This window comes from Ursus americanus, chromosome 7 (genome assembly GCF_024610735.1).
Source record: "Ursus americanus isolate L20-20 chromosome 7, mUrsAme1.1.p, whole genome shotgun sequence".
In the NCBI taxonomy this organism is placed as follows: Eukaryota; Metazoa; Chordata; class Mammalia; order Carnivora; family Ursidae; genus Ursus; species Ursus americanus.
This window is the reverse complement of record NC_142133.1, coordinates 10,627,771-10,644,616: the sequence shown is the minus strand read 5'-3', so window position 1 is coordinate 10,644,616 and position 16,846 is coordinate 10,627,771.

Here is a 16,846-nt window from a genome sequence, read left to right as displayed (position 1 = left end):
TTAACTTTCCTTTCTGCTGCCTCTCTATTTCCTAACCCAATGTCCTGCTCCCCCTGAGCTTAATCTGATAACAGAGTTTTATTAATTAATGACAGAAACTTAAAGTAATATCATTTTCAGGTACAATTTAATTTTAAATTTTAACCAGGGTTTTTAATACCTGAAGTCTTGTTTTTTCAAAGTGAGAAATGAGTCAGTCTACCAAGGGGATGCAGAAACCAGAGAACAACCATCACACACACACACACACACACACACACACACACACACACACACACCTCTTTGCAAAAGGATCATTATTTTTACAATAAAATACAAGAGTTCCATTTGCCTCATATTTCCACCAATATTTGATATAACCACTATTTGATGTTAGCCTTTTAAAAGAGTGTGAAATGTTATTTCATTGTGGTTTTTAATTTGTATTTTCCTGATGCCTAATGATGTTGAGCACTTTTTCATGAGCTTTTTGACCACTTGCTTATCTTCTTTTCTGAACTCTTGGTCAAATATTTGACACTGGAAGATCTTGTACCTTCAGCAGGGTATGGTATTTTATTTACCATAGAGTAGATTAAACTCAAGACAAGAAAAGAAAAGCACTCAGCAGCTCAAGCCAGGCATTGAAATATCTTGAGGTTAAATTGAGCTTTTTAGTGAAATTTTGTAAAGGGCTCCCTCCCCTTCTGCCTTCCCAACAGCCATTGTTTCCAAAGTACCTTTGCCATGTATTCTTGGGCAGCCCCTTCATTCTGCAGTTTCTAAGCTGTGCAGTGGGGGTTTAGGCTATGTGTGACTGTTTCTGAGATTGTCCTTCCTCCGGTCCCACCAGGCAGGCTGCAGAATCCCAGCGATAGCCTTTGCTTGTCTTGCCATATGTCCCTCCTGGCTGAAGTGAAGCTTCACTTGTTACTTCCTGTCCTATAAGTCAACTCTTCATTATGTTTCCTGGTGTCCTGTGGACAAATAAACAAACAAATGAATAAATCAACAAGAAGCTAAACCATCAGGATTTGTGTGCAACACCATCATAGTAATAGCTGGCATGTGTATGAAGCATGCAGTTTATAACATGTTTTCACACATATAATTTATTTTTATCTTCAGAACAGTCATGGGGCATCATTATCATCTCCATTTTACAGATGAGGCAAACTAAGGCTCAGAGAGGTTAAATGAGTTGCCCATGGTAATCATCCTTGGTTGTTCTTGAGAAAGGAGAGCGGCGACTGGGATTCCCAAATGACAACATGGTGGAGGCAACCCAGTCTCTAAAACCACAGACCAGTGCTGGGAGAGGGGTAGATGGGGATGAGGAAGGAAAGAGGACCAAGCAAGCTTGAGATACTGGGCTCTTTTAACTCCCAAGGGTGCTGACCTAGGCTAGCTAAGGGCGCAAGTGCGGCTCTCTCTGTGATGTGTCCTGAGGAGTCCTTCAAGGAACTCCCACCAAAATACTTCCTTGGGCATGCACAGTGCCTTAGATTCCATCATCATTCCTCTCCTTCTATTAATTGGGACAGTACTTCTTAAACTTTTCCACCTAAGCTCTCTCAATGGCATAGGCATATAAAGGCAGTTTTGCATAAAGTTAAACATATGTTGGGGAGGAAAATTTTTTTCCCATCCTTCAGAGTTCTAGCTAGTCTAAGAATTAAATTGACAGGAGACAGATTAACAGAAGAAAAAAATAAAGTTTAATTATGTGCACAAGAAGGCTCAATGATGAAATTGAGACCTAAAGAATGACCAAAGCAGACAGTTTTTATATTTTTTAGACAAAGAGACAATAACTCTGTGAGGAATTGACAGGACAAAGATAATTTATGTTTGGGAGCTTCAGTTAGTAAGGAATTCTGAACAGAATTTGGGCTGGAGTAGTAAATTACTAAAAAGTACAAGGTTTGTAGATACAGCCGTCTTGGCCCAAATTCCCTATCTCTGTTGATAAGGCTGTCTCTTTACCTCTTGGTACAGGGAAGGTACCTTTCACATGGGAGATTTCTCTCCTGCTTTTTGGAGACAAAAGAGGGGCTAGAATGTTCTTCTTGCACCGGCTCCTTTTAACTAACTTTAATTTTAAATAATTAATACGCCAAAGTGGCACATTTTGGGGTGGTCTGCTCTAGGCTCCTACACACACATCTAACATATTACCCAGCAATTCCATTCCTGGGTATTTATCTAAGAGAAATAGAAACAAATGCCTCCCAAAAGACTTGCACAAGAATGTTCACAGTAAATTTATTTACAGTAGCCCAAATACTGGAAACATTCCAAAAATTCACCAACAGGGAAATGGATTAACAATCATGGTATAGCCATATAATAGAATAATATCCAGATTAATAAACAAACAAATTTGGGGAGAACTCCAAATAACCTGGATTGGGTCAAGTGCCCACCTCTGGACTATTCAACTGTGTCTAGGAATAGATTTGTTTGAAACGGAGAAAGGAGAAGTCTGCTTTTTTTTTTTTAATGTGCCAGAGTTGTTCACTATACCTGTGTCAGAGAGAAGAGCTAGGGCAGTATCTGGAGGAAGGCTTGGATCAAGGCCACTTTGTTATGGTTTATCCTGGGAATGACTTGAAATATTTAAGAGCTGTAGAAGAGACTGAGGATATGGAAATGGAAGCATTATGTGATCCAGTAAGGTTAAATCCAGGAGTTCAAAAGCCTAGGAATAGAGATTGGCCTGAGGCATGACTTCTTCCACTGTAACAGAAAGAAAAGAGGACAAAATCAGATGGTAATGCAGTTCAATTTATAGAATCGATTGGAGAAAACAGAGAGTAACCTAATGATTCCTAATTCCCCTGTGAAATAGAAGGTCAGATCATGTGCTGAGAGTAAAAATTATGTAGAATTAGAGGCTTGAGGAAATGGAGAAAATGTGGAAAAGCTGCAGTGGAGAATTAAAAGACCTGACAATAGAGCCCAAAAGATTAGTAGGGTCCAGCTATGGACTGGTTGAGGTCAGAGTCCATAAATGTTTTAGAAGCACCAAAATGCTAGGCCCCCCAAAGCGCAGAGGAAGGAGGCATGGGTTAGGAGCCTCTGCTGGAGGCTTTTTAATAATAAGTTTTCTTGTTCAACAACAGAAAAATGTTCGTGATATATCTTTAAGCTCTTTACTTACGCAGGTTATTAAATAGTATTAATGAATGGTTCCAATTTTATTTTAAGTGTATGCATATGCAGTCATGGAAAATAAGCTGAATTGCGTCTTCGCCTGTACCAGATGTTATAAAATTTTCTTCAAAGAGGCTGCTCCACACTTACCCTGTGAAGTAGGGTATGAATGTTCCCAATCCCCCACATCTCCACCAAACTTTATTATCATCAGACTTTTAAACTGGGTGGGGAAAGTCTCATTTCCCTGATTGAGGGTGGGTGTCTTTTCCGCTATGCATATTCACCATTCCACTTACAGCTTCTCTAAACTACCTGCTTGTATCTTTTGATAACCTTTTACTGGATCATTTGCTTTTTTCTCATTTTTAAAAGTAGGAATCCTTAGTACATGGTAGTCTGGGTCCTAGCCTTTTGTTTTTGTTTTGGGGTAGAGTTTTTTTGCCTTTTATTAGTTATATGAAATATTTTTTAAAAAGGAATTACAGAACATAAAACAAAATAATGAATAATTTATGTGGGTGTAATCACAGTACCTTTCAGTAACTTTCAAGTATTCTACAAAGAATATGTATTAATTTAGTTATCAGAAAGAAGCACTATTTTAAAATTCTTTAGAATTTCAAAGAACCCTATGTGTTCTCTAGAGTGTAGCTAAGTCTGATCCCACAGGTGAATACTGTGTAGGGATTTCCTTTAGATGGCCCTGGGCCCCTGGAGTTTTGTGAAAACTGCAAGGGCACCTTCCCGAGTTCCAGCCCCTGGAGCCTTGCCACAGAAGGTGACTGGGAAGGTGGGATCTTCAGAGATCATTTACATTTGTCCACCCTTCTTTGTGTCAAATTGAGGGCTGAGGGAATGGAGTCTGAGTCTTAGTTCCAGATGTGTACAGCAACAGAGAGGCCCAGGAGGACATTGGCCTCCCTGAGGGTCCAGTCCAGCAACAAGTAATGGAGAGATGTCTGAGGAGTTATGGCTGTTAGCAATCACCCTTCAGGTTGGCCCAACCTCAGCCAGTATTCCTGAGGCTGGCACAGGGATGAGAATGCCTTGGGCACCCCTGGCTTCTCCTGGCTCCTTTGTAGGAACTTCTCACCAGCCTGGGGCTGGGGAACTGACTGTTTAAGAAAAATGGGGAAATGGCCCTGGCTGGTCATGCCACACTGTTAACAACAGAGAGCAGCATTGTGCTGCCTTTGCCTCTAAAAAGAGCCAACTCAGGAAGGTGCCAGCTTGGGCAGAATGAATAGCTCAGCCCAAAACATCATCCTACAGCAACTTTTGTTCTCTTTATTACCTCAGCCTGATTTATTTGATTTTGCCAGGTTCCAGAATTTTCATCCAAAGTTCCTTAGGGAGTTGTAACTACGATAGAAAAAAGAAGAAAAAGGGAGCTACTGGTTTTTTCATCTTTGCTTCCTTTTGCTCCCCTGCATAGACATAAGCATGAACACGCCAATATGTTCAATGCCAAATTGTCTTTAAAGTAATTATCCACTTTGAAATTTATCAACAATTCTCTGTACAGCCAGACTGAGCCAGGATTATAACATAGGCAATGTCTTTTTAATATCTTATATTTGCACAGTGCTTCAGAAATTTAAATGGGCTTTTGAATAAGTTAAAATACCTGAAATAACCCTCTGAGAAAGGTCAAGATTTATCTCCTTCATTATATATACAAGAAAAGAGATTAAATTATTTTCCCAAGATCTCCCAGCTAATAAAAGGTGAAGCTGAGACTAGAACCCAAATATTCAGACACTGAATCCAAGGCATTTCCTTCCCATCACTTACTGAACATTTATTATTAAAGGCATTTATTTCTTAAATCATGAAATTCTAAGATTCAGTGATTTGTTTTGTCATTTCCAAAAACCAGGCATTAATGGCCTCAATTACCACCTGGCCATACAAAGACCTCTCTTCAGAGCCTCCTAGGTCCACTTTAATTTCAACACTGCTCAGCACCTGTCTACCTTCTCTGATTCACTCCCATTGGAAAATATGCCTTTTGGAGTTCTATGTTCAGAGATTTTCCAACAGGAATGTAATGTGAGCCATGAATTTGATTTTAAATTTTCTATTAGCCACATTGAAAAGAGAAGAAAAAATGATAAGATTAATTTTAATAGTATATTTTATTTAACCTAATACATCTAAAATATGATTTCATTTTAAAGATTGAGATATTTTACAATCTTCTTTTTCATACTAAGTCTGTGTATTTTAGAATCACAGCACAGCTCTGTTCAACTTGACCGCATTTCAAGTACTCAGTAGTCACATATGGCTAATGGCTACCATATTGGATGACACAGTTCTAAATGATGACTGTTTACATGAACTTTTGATGCCCTAAGACAAATGAGTCACCTAACACCAAATTTTTTATATCTATAAAGGAGATATTTTTAAGTATTTCAAGTTGCACTATACCAGGTCATGTCAGCCCCAGACTCCCTTGAAGTATTTGTAGTGCTAAAGTCTTACACCTTAGATCAAACCCTGATCTGCCCTTAATTGGCCATTTGACTTTGAGAAACTAACTTAACCTCCCTGATTAACTAACTTAACCAGAATACTAGTATTTATTTATGGTGTTGTGAGAATTACATTTAATTCTATATAAAGCACCTATTATGATGCCCATCATACATAGCAATCATTCAACAAATGGTAACTCTTTACCAGTAGTATGATTATTGCTTTTCCTGTGCTGCTCAGTTGTGCTGGACGTTCTATGACTAGATCAGGCCAGTAGGCAGCCATTATTCAGGGAGGAAGGGAGAAAATGTCCTCCGTAGAGCACCCTGTACTCCCCCCACCAGTGTATGCTTTACCACCCATCCTGGATTGAATAGGGATCTTTACACAGCACCTGCGTGGCTCAGTCAGTTAAGCGCCTGCCTTCAGCTCAAGTCATAAATCTGGAGTCCCAGGATTGAGCCCCACATCAGGCTCCCTGTTTAGCAGGGAGTCTGCTTCTCCCTCTGACCCTGCCTGCTCTCTTGTGCACTCTCTCTCACTCACTGACTATAAATAAATACTTTAAAAAAAGAAATAGGATCTTTGCAGATGTGATCATAGTGGATTAGGGTGGGTCCTAAATCCAGTGATTGGTGTCCCTAAAGAAGGCCATGTGAAGGCACAGGGAGTGCACCAGGTGAAATCTGAGGCAGAGATTGGAGTGATGTGTCTACAAGCCACGGAATGCCAAGGATTGCAGGCAACCACCAAAAGCTAGAGGGAGGATGGCCCTGCTGACACCTCGATTTTAGGCGTTAGCCTCCAGAACTGTGAGATATTAACTTCTGCTGTTTTAAGCCACCGTTTTGTGGCAATTTGTCATAGCAATCCTAGAAAACAAATACATCACTGAATTTCAATTGTCTCTTTTCTGGGTTGTTTCTCTCATAGTCTGTTGATTCATGTTCTGTCAATCTTGCTATCCCCAGTACTTGGCATAGTATTTGGCATATCACAGGCACTCTATATGTGTTTGTGGACTAGGAGTGAAGCAAAAAAGCACATGGGGAAACCAAGTCTGATAAACAGGTAACGCTGTCATCCTACAACTGATAAATCTGTAAGAACTATTAACATGAGCCATGAGAAAAGGGAAGTTTGGAATAATTTATGGGTAATTGTACTGGAGAGCAATCAGTGAAGCTCTGATTGGAGAGGTTTGTGGTTTTGGTTTTGGTTTTCCTGATTGGAGAGTTTGGTTGTAAGGTGCAGAGAGCAGAGTAGCAAGAAGCAGAAAAATCCACAGAAAGAAGGCAGGAAGCAGAAGCCATGAGATAGGAGAAGCCTCGAGTGAGCAGACAGGAGACCAGAGATTAGTCAGAAAAATCATTTGGCTTTCAGAAATAGTAGCTGTTAATACAGAGACGGAGGGTTCCTGAATCCCAAGAACAGACCACCAAGAGCTGCTATTGGGACACTAGGGGTCTGTTCTGGAGAACATTCTAGTTCCCCATGCCATCTACTCATTTTCTGCTGAACCAGCTTCCTCTGCTTTCTCACTTACTTCCCTATGAATCTCTACAATAGAGCACCATCATCTGAAGTAAACTGAGCACTTTCCTCAACTGCAGACAAAATATATATATTTGAGAGAGAAACTGAGAGCATGAGCACGGGAAGGAGTAAAGGGAGAGGGAGAGAATCTCCAGCAGACTCCCTGCTGAGCACAGAGCCCAACACAGGGCTCAATCCCATGACCCTGACATCATCACCTGAGCCAAAATTAAGGGTCAGATGCTTAACCGACTGAGCCACCCAGGTGCCTCTGGCCTAAATATATTTTAATTCACTTTGTTTCTGGTGTTATTTTTACTTTATAGATGAGAAAATTGCAACTTACATTAGCACGTTGGTGAGTTTAAATCTTCCTCTTTCTCTCTCTCCACTTCTCTCCCTCTCTCTTGCTATCTTTCCTACTCTCTTTAAGTTAGTTAGAAGGCAGAGAGCAAGATATAGAGAAGATAAGCAATAGGAGAGGTACATTTTGATGGAACAAGGTAGGTGTTCCTGTGAGAAATCATTGGGGGGCTAATTGGTCCTTGGGTGGAGGCAGCAGGGCAGCAGGTCACCCACAGGGAAGACATGCTTGAGGATAACTTTCCAGATTTGCTTAGGAATAAATTTTTTAAAAATCACAGACTGTAAACTATTTCCCACAGAAATCAAGGAGAACATCAGAGTAACAAAAGCCTTTTAAAAAATAATTTTAATTTTTATTTAATTAATTAATTAAATTATTATATTTTATTTATTATTAATAAATAATTTAATAATTTTAATTCATTATTATGTGTTAATTATAATATATAAATATATAAATATATAAATTATTAATATATTATTAATAGTTATTGATAATAAATACTTTAATAATTTTAAATATTAATAATAAATAATAAAATTTAATAATTTAATAAATAAATAATTCGATAAAATTATTATTTATTATATATAATAAATTAATTATTAAATTAATAATTTAATAAAATTATTAAAATAATTTTAATTTTTTTAAAGTATTTAAAAATAGTTTTAATTTAAATTTTTAAATGTTTCATCATTGTATTTTCACCCCGCTGAGCTTTGAAGGTCATGTTATAGAAGCGACTCTGCGCAGAGTCCTGTTTACCCTCCATGCTGTAATCAGTGTTGCTACCTTAACCTGAAGGAGAGTTATAACCAGTTTTCTCTCCCGGGATGTTTCAAATAAGATGTCCCAGTGCAGCTTCATCAAATAAGGCAGCAGCAGACTCTGAGACCATATAAACACTGTTTTTTGGAAGATTAGATTGCATAACTCCAGAGTCCTGGACATCTGTGGCCTCAGGCAGATGAAAGAACAAGAGATGAAGTCATACGGGGGATGGTAGAGGCAATCTTTCATCTGAGGAGCAAAGAAAGGTCTTCCCTTCAGGACTTACACATTACGCACCCTGTTCCCCAGGAAATTGAAGCCACAGCTGCAGCTCTGAGCTCTGATGTTGGACTGGGAGCTGAGAAATCTCCCTGAAAAACAGGCTTCCCAAGGGCAGGGCAGGCATTGTGCTCTTTCTATATACAACTTTAGGGTTTTTATCTTCTCTTAGAACACGGAAATGAAATCATACCAATGCTAGAAGAACAATTGTCTTTATTTTTCTAAATTGATTTCCCCTCCCTAAACTCCTACTCAATAAACAATGCCATCCCAAGCCCCTCTTCCATTTTCTTCCAGGTACTGATGTTTGGGTGACAGCGTTCAACCCAAGGAGAGAGCCTGTCTGGGGTCCCAGTGTCACAGTTGATCAGTGCAGCCTTTGGCATTCATGAAGATTTCATTAAAATGGAGCCTAAGAATATCCTGTTTCTCCCAAGAACCCTGCTCTGGCCTCCTTAGACAGCCTTTTCTGTGAGTACATGTGACTCCATCTTGTAACTCTTGTTACAAGGAGGTTAATGGATTGCACGTCTATCTTGTATAAGAATAGCTATTTTTGTCATTGATTGAATCCCTACCTGTGTCAGGGGCTGTAATCAACATTTTACACACATTATTTCCTTTCATTCTCATTCCACAGATGGGGAAATTCAAGCAGAGACATGGAGTGACTTCCAAAATGTCTTAGGTGAAGCCACATCTCTCTCTCTTTTTTAAAGATGTACTTATTTATTTTAAAAAGACAGAGAAAGTTGGGAGGGGAGGGGCACAGGGAGAGAGAGAACCTCAAGTAGACTCCTCACTGAGCACAGAGCCCAACACGGGGCTCAATCTCACGACCCTGAGATCATGACCTGAGCTGAAATCAAGAGTCAGACGCTTAACTGACTGAGCCACCTAGGCACCCTATGTCTCTGTTACTGCTTAAGGGCAGCTGCCTTTGTTAAACTGGCATCCAAAAGAATTTCCCAATATATTTCAAGTTTAGCTGAGATGGTTATGCCATCTGAGCAAATATTTAGCATAACAGGTATTTGAAACAATTACCTGGAAGCAGTATAATTATATTAAAGGAAATTTACACCTGGTAGTAAATTCAGAGCATCAACCTGTCCAACTCTTTAATTTATAAATAAGGAACTGAGGCTCAGAAAGTTTAAGTTACTATAAAAGTATACACAATAAATAGAAGCAGAGCCTAGAATTCTGACCAAAGGTGTATTGTGATTATCCACCTTCTTCCCCTAAGACAGAATATAACTCCCTCTTCTCCCCAGCTAGGAGATAAGGGCTCGTAGGAGGCAGGGAGGCTTGGTGCTAAGAATTCGTTGCCACTTTGCACCCACAAGCTGTGTGACACCATGTCAGTCACTGAGCTTTCTGAGTCTCAGGTTTCTCTTTTGTGAGATGGGAATAACATGGTGCTACTTACCTCACAGAGCGTCTATGGAAACATAGTCCAGTGACGGATATGAAGGCATTTGAAAAGGGAAAATGTACTATTGGATGTATGACACAATTATTATCAGTGATTCGACAAAGCAGAAGTTTATTTCTCTCTCATGAATCGGATCCTTCTTCTGTGTTACTGCTCCACCATCCCTAAGCGTTTTCCTTTTCCTCATGGTCCAAGCTGGGTCATCTCCATGCTATCAAAAAAATGAAAAGACAACTGACAGAATGGGAGGACATACTTACAAATCATAAACCTGATCAGGGGCTTATATCTAGAATATATAAAGAATACGTACAGCCCAAAAATGAGACAAGAAACTCAATTAAAAATAAGCAAGGTATTTGAACAGACATTTCATATCCAAAGAGGATATGCAAAAGGCCAATAAAAGGATGCTCAACAATATTAGTCATCAGGAAAGGCAAATCAAAACCACAGTGAGCTCCCGCTTCACCCTCATTAGATGGCTAAAAACCACAAGATGGACAATCATGACTGACAGGGATGTGGAGATAAGAACCCTCATTCATTGCTGATAGGAATGTAAAATGGTGCAGCCCTTTTAGAAAACAGTTTGGCATCGCCTCCAAAAGTTATCCATAAAGTAGCCACATGTCCCAGAACCTCCACTCCTGAGCATATATCCAGGAGAATGGAAAACATGTATGTCCACACAGAAAGCCTGTACACAAATTTTCATAACACTATTATTCACAGTAGCCAAAAGTAGGAAACAATCAAAATGTCCATCAACTGATGAATAGATAAAATGCATATATCCATACAATGGACTATTATCCATCTATAAAAAGAAATTAAGTGCTGATACATGCTACAGCAGGAATGTACCTGAAAACATTATGCAGAGTGAAAAAATCTAGACACAAAAAAACCACATATTACTTTTTAAGCTTTTATTTTTATTTTTATTCATTTATTTTAGAAAGAGACAGAGAGAGAGAATATATGCACAAGCCAAGGAAGGGGGGAATGCAGAGCAGGGGGAGGGAGAGAGAATCTTCAGCAGACTCCAGGCTGAGCAGGGAGCCCAACGCAGGGTTCAGTCCCATGACCCTGAGACAATGACCCAAGACAAAATCCAAGAGTCAGACAGCCAACCAACTGAACCACCAGGCACCCCACAAAAAACACATATTATTTAATTTCATTTATGTGAAATGTCCATTAGAGAAATCCATAGGAAAAGAGTAGATTAGTGACAGCTGGGGGTGGGGGTGAGGGGGTATTGGGGGGGCATGGGGAGTGACTGCTTAATAAATATAGGGTTTATTTTGAGCATGATGAAAATATTCTGAAATGAGTGGTGATGGTCACACAACAGCATGAATGTGTAAAAATCACTAATTCTATACTTTAAAAGAGTAAATTGTATGATATGTGAATTGTATCTCAGTACAGTTGCTATTAAGGTAAGACTGAGCAATACACGTATTACACATGTTCTGTGTAAGACTAAGCATATACACTATATTAATAAGAAAGGAAAGATAAATCTAAAATACAGGAAAATGGTCGTGGGAAAATCTGAGGATAGAATAGGAGAACACATATGTTGCTGTCAATTATCGGATCTACTCAAGTTTTTGGGTTGATGTGGGTTCACAAGTCTTCATTATATTTTTTAAATAAACAAATAAAAGAAGGTTGTGAAAGGACTAACAATAATGTGTCAGAGACCAAGAATTATAATTCATCTGATTTTTATGTATCTGATGTCAATGGGAAAAATATGTATTAATTACATTTACAAACTGCAGCAACAACAAAATGTAATTTTAAAATGCTATTTGGGCTTTGCTCCTTACTCAGATGACATGAACCCACTACAGCCTATCCCATCCCCAGGTTACAATGAAAAACTCTGAACAAAATGCTGCCAGATAGCATTTCCCTAATAACCATCTTGTTGTACTGTAGTGATGTAGGAGAATGTCCCTGTTCATAAAAACCATACACTAAAGTATTCATAGATAATGGGACATCATATTGACAACTTACTCTCAAATGGTTTGGGAAAACTTTATTTGTATTATACAAGTAAGTTATTTGTAGTACTCTTGTAACTTTTCTGTAACTTTGAGTTTGCTTCAAAGCCAAAGGTTTTCATCAAAAAGAGTGAAAAAGTAAGTTATAAGCCAAACAAACATATTTGCATGACACAGAAATAATAGAGGGTTAGTACTCTGAATAGATAAATAATTCCTATCAATCAATAAAAAAGAGATACACTGAAATAGAAAATGAAAGAGCCATAAAGAAAAAACAGAAGAAAAAATATAAATGAACATAAGACAAAATGCTCACCATTCTTAGAATAGATAAAGATGTGGTACACACACACACACACACACACACACACACACACACACACACACAGAGGAATATTACACAGCAATAAAAAAGGATGAGATCTTGCCATTTGCAACAACATGGATGGACCTAGAGGGTTTTATGCTAAGCAAAATAAGTCAGACCAAGAAAGACAAATACCATATGATTTCACCCATCTGTGGAATCTAAAACAAAAACAAATGCATAGACAACAAAAAGCAGAATCAGACCTATAAATACAGAGAACAAACTGGTGGTGGCCAGAAGGAAGGTGGGTAGGCGGATGGGAAAAATGGGTGAGGGGGAGTGGGAGATACAGGCTTCCAGTTATGGAATGAGTAAGTCACAGGGATGAAAAGCACAGCATAGGGAATACAGTCAGTGATATTGTAATAGTGATGTATGGTAACAGATGGGAGCTACATTTGTAGTAAGCATAGCATCACATATAGAGATGTTGAATCACTATGTTGTACACCTGAAACTAACATAACATTGTGTGTCAACTATACTTAAAAAAAGCAGTTTTTTGAAGATTTTACTTATTTATTTGAAAGAGAGAGCAGAGCAAGAGAGAGAGCACCCAAGCAGGGTGGGGAGGGACAGAGAGAGAGGGAGAAGCAGACTCCCCACTGAGCCAGGAGCCAGACACAGGGCTGGATCCCAGGACTCTGGGATCATGACCTGAGCTGAAGGCAGACGCTTAACCGACTGAACCACCCAGGCACCCCAAAAATACTTTTTAAAGTGCATGTATAGAACTTAGCCTAGTGCCTGAAAAAAAAGAATTCTCAACATCTTTAGTAATCAGGGAAATGCACATTTAAACTACAATGCAATAACATTTCATATCCACCAGATTGGCAAAAATTTAAAACCTGGACAATGCTGGGGGAGGTGGCAAGAGGAGCATTCATGCATTGCTGGTAAAAGTGTAAATGTTATAACCATTTTGCAAAGCACTTGGGTATCACCAAATATTAGACCAAGTAGTTCCACAATAAGATAGATACCTTATTGAACAGCATGTCCTATGGAAATAGAATGCAAGCCATATATGTAATTTTAAGTTTCCTAATAGCTCATTTAAAAAAGTAAGAATTACTTGAAATTAATTTTAATATTTTAACTTAAGCCAATGTGTCTAAAATTTTATTGTTTCAGTATTTAATAAATATAAAAACATTGACAATGACATATTTTAGGTTTCTTTTTCATACTAAGTCTTCAAAATTCAGTCAATATTCTAGACTTGCTGCATTTGGATTGGCCATATCTTAGGCTCTCGATAGCCACATAGGGCTAATGGCTACCGTACTGGATAGCATAGTTCCAGAAACTTGACATGTGCAACAGGAGGCTTGCACAACCAACTCTATAACAGCATTGTTCAATGTAGCAAAATCTGTGACAACCCAAATGTCCATCAATAGTGGAACTGATAAATAAATGTTTATGTGTCACATAAATACAAAATGGAATATCAGACACCAGTGAAAATAAATACATGACAGCTTAGGCATCAACCTGTTTGTTCCTCAAAAACAATATTGAGGGGTGCCTGGGTGGCTCAGTCGGTTGAGCATCTGCCTTCAGCTCAGGTCATGATCTTGGGTTCCTGGGATCAAACCCCGCATTGGGATCCCTACTCAGTGGGGAGCCTGCTTCTCCCTCTCCCTCTGCTGCTCCCTGTGCTTGTGCTCTCTCCCTCTCTCGATCTTAATGAAATGAATCTAAATGAAATCTTAAAAAAAAAAACCTTGAGTAAAAGGAACAATTTACTAATTAACATATACAAAACGACTTCATTGACATAAAGTTCATAAGCAGGCTCAACTAAATGCAATATCATCTAAGAATACATGCATAGCTGGTAAATGTGAAAAGTTAAGCAAAATTGTGGTTAAGATGAAAATTCAGCCAGGTTCCCCCTGGTGGTGATGGAGGAAAAGCACCTTGGGGATATCTCAGGGTAGCAGTGACGTTCTAGTTCTTAATCTGAGAGATGGACATATGGATGTTCGTGGTAGTGTTCTTTAAACTGTACATAAACATTTTATATATAAGTTATATTTAAATATGAACAATGGGCATAAAAGTATATATAGTAAGCCTCTGATTGTGGGGGAAGTAGTAAAGCACAAGAATATTACATGCATATTTATTCATTTGTAGAACATATCTCTGAAAAAATTCAAAAGATTGGTGAAATTAGTTGCCCCTAGAGAGAGGAGCTGACTGAATAGAGGACAGAAATGGGAAGGAAAATTTCATGGCATACCCTTTTGTATCTTTCGAATTGTGAACCTCATGAATATATTACCTAATCAATTAATCAGTCTCTGTAATTCAATCGCTTGGACCCCATCTCTGGAAATTCTGATTTAATAGGTCAGGGTTGAAGGCCTAGGAACTGCAGGAGTCAGACATTGTGATACTGTAGGTCAAAGGACTACACTTTATGAACAACCACTGTAGGCTTATTTATTCACAAATTCTCATGTTTATTATATGTTGGTCATTGTTCACCCACCATAAAAGGTAAAATTAACATGGGCACAGTAGCCGATAAGAACTTTTGGAAATTCTCTTCTGATTGCTTCTATTTTCTCACAGAAATGAGAAGGAGTCATCAACTCAGACTGTTTTGAGGACTGAGAAATAACATATAACATGGATGAACCCTGAAAACACTATTGCTAAGTGAAAGAAGACAGTCACAAAAGACCACATAGCGTACCATCCCATTTATATGGAATGTTTAGAATAAGCATATAGAGATAGAAAGTAGATCAATGGTTGCCAGGGGCTGAGAGTAGTGAGGTAATGGGGAGTCACTGCCAATGTTTACTGAGTTTCTTTTGGGTAGTTGGAAACATTCTGGAATTAGGTGGTAGTGGTTACACAACTCTGTTGTGTATATTAGAAAACCCCTAAATTGTACACTTTAACTGGATGATTTTTATGGTATTGGAAATATATCTCAATAAAGCTGTTTTGAAAGAAAGAACATAAAATTCCCAGTACAAGTTGGAACCTAATACCCACTGTTATTATTTTTGTCAGTAGCAGCTGTGGGATCTCTAAGATATCAATATTATCATGTTGTGTAGTAATTATTTTTCACGTTCACCCCCTGTAACAGCCTGTTTTCCAAAGACGGACATACGATTGTATATCCCATCTCAAGGGCTTTTCTTATTTTGTGACATTGACACTCCTGCACTGAGAGGTCAGGTCTATGCTTTCTCCCTTCAAAGGTGAATGGAAAACCTGTAACTTTCTCAACCAATAGAATGTAGCAGAAGGGACGCCATGTGGCTTCCAAGGCTAGTGCATGAATGGCAATATAGCTTCCTCTCAGCTCATCTCTTGGCTTGACCTTGGAACCCAGCCACCATGTTGTGAGGAAGTTCAGGCCACACAGAGAGACTACATGTGGCTATTTCAGTGGCAGCCCCAGCTAGACCCTCAGCCTAGAGCCAACAGCCAGCATCAACCACCAGACTCTCGAATGGACAAGACTTCAAATGTCTCCGCTGTTTTCAGGGAGAATGGAGATTAAAGGAAGGGCAAGCGTGTTTTTTCAGTGCCCACATGATGGGCTGGTTCATTGGTGCCCAGGGTGTTCAGACCAGGACTCGTTCTCCTCCACACGACCTGAAGATGTGGTGATACTTGAAGTTTTGCTTGTTTACAATCTCACACACTGGAGCAAAATATTTATAGGGCCTGGTTCTTACTGCCTTCCCGAAGAGCTTTTACTTGATCTTAAGAATTCTCCTTTTTAATTCCCCACGAGAAATATATTACTGGAAGTATAAAATGTCTATTATACCTGTTCTAGAAAAATAGATTCAGGTCACATAGGGAAGTTGAACATAAGAGAAATTGAGTCGTCTTGATCTGGCGTTACCTCCATATCTATTTGATAAAGAAACCCATGAGTCCATGTTACCAGAAGACCAACAGTACAAGAGCACGTGGCTCCAGGGGTCCCAAACAGACTAGGTTTGGCCACTCACCACTGACAAAGTCCAAAGGCAGAGAGACTTGTGGTGGTAAAACAAGAGTGGAATTTATTCCAGTGAGGCCTATACTGGGAACACAGCAGACTAGTGTCCCGAAGCCTGTCTCCAAAGTACTGAAAATACTTCCAGGTTTATATATGGAAAAATGTGGGACAAAGGTCAGTGGGTATGTTCAGGTAGGCAATAAAGGCCAGGTCCATCATTCTCTTGCAGTCAGTCACTCAGGGTCTTGCTGACATTAGCACAGTCGTAATTGCTTGAGGGGGTAATTTTGGTTCCAATCACAGGATGCTTTGCCCACTGGGTCTTTTGCCTGAGTTAAGAGAGAAGCTGGAAAGAAAAACTTAATCAGAAAGTGCAGACTGAGGTCAAATGGAGGCAATTAAGGCAACAACTGGGTCCTGTTTCAGCTGAGACAGCATGGGA